General features: G+C 43.3%; 1 protein-coding gene across 1 annotated transcript in view; it reads left to right on the top strand.

Moving 5' to 3' along the window:
* The window catches only part of LOC101861895 (protein quaking-B), a gene marked incomplete in the record, with an annotated part of 112,750 nt that overhangs the window by 93,550 nt on the left and 18,138 nt on the right, over nt 1–1,062 (top strand).

Genomic DNA, 1,062 nt, shown 5'->3' with positions numbered 1-1,062 from the left:
CCCCCCTCTTTCCCCCTTTCCACTCTCGCATCCTTTATATTGGTTAAGGAATACGTAGGAAAACCGAGCGGTGAAATAAATGACTTTTACCTCTCCTCGCGCTATCTTCTCGATACCGTTGCTTAGCGTTCGACCTTCAGGTAAACTTTGAGGAAAAGCGTAACCCTTTCACTTTCTTGTGTCAAGTTTCTTTTTTTTTTTTTTTTCAATAGTTGTTAAACGGGTGGGTTGGAGAGACTGATAGTCTGTTTGTGGGTTAAGTTTGAAATGAGGTGAAGAAAATTATTTATTTATCTTTTTTTTTTTTAGGTTCTCGTTTTTACACCTCTTTTGTCTCCTATCACATGCCGTTGCTCTGTCATTCTGGCAGCGAAAGGGTTATAAAAAAATTCACAGATAATCGAAAACGATTTTTTTTTTTTGGAGGTGTTCTATTTTTTTTAAAGAGCAGTGAAGAAAGGTATTTCCCAGAGAGAGCGTCAGGCTTGTGTTGATGGTAAAAACACCGGGAGGACAGCCTCGCTCCACGTTCCGCTCGTTGCCCTTGGGGTGATTTTTTCTTTCGTTTCCCCTCGCCCTTCACACTCGGTGACTTCGGATTTGTGTGCTCACGCACGAGAGGGAAGTAGGCCAAAAGAAAGAGGAAGAAAAATGCGGGAAATTGGTTTTTGATTAAGAAGGAAAAGATGTAAAAAGGAAACAAAAGGAAATGGTGGTAAGGAAAAAAAGGGGGAGGGTGGCGTTACGTATGGCCACATAAGCTGTATTGCTGCAGTATAATGTATTTTATTTGGCTTTGAAAAAGCTGGGTCGGGGGGAGGGGTGTACGTCGGTTTTGAAAAGAAGACACTTGGTTACTTATTACTTCTTGTCGGGTGCAGGCGTCCGTAGAAAGGTGTTTCTCTGCGTGCGCGCGTGTGTGTGTGTGTGTGTATGTATGTGTGTGTGTGTGTTCGTTTGTGTTTGTCCTTATGTACGTGGGGTAGAATTGTCGCCCCAGGTTATAAACACAGATAGATAGCGCGCGCGCGCGTGTGTGTGTGTGTGTGTGTGTGTGTGTGT

The sequence above is a fragment of the Aplysia californica genome, unplaced genomic scaffold (assembly GCF_000002075.1).
Source record: "Aplysia californica isolate F4 #8 unplaced genomic scaffold, AplCal3.0 scaffold00265, whole genome shotgun sequence".
NCBI classification, from domain to species: Eukaryota; Metazoa; Mollusca; class Gastropoda; order Aplysiida; family Aplysiidae; genus Aplysia; species Aplysia californica.
This window is presented reverse-complemented; position numbering and strand designations above follow the sequence as displayed.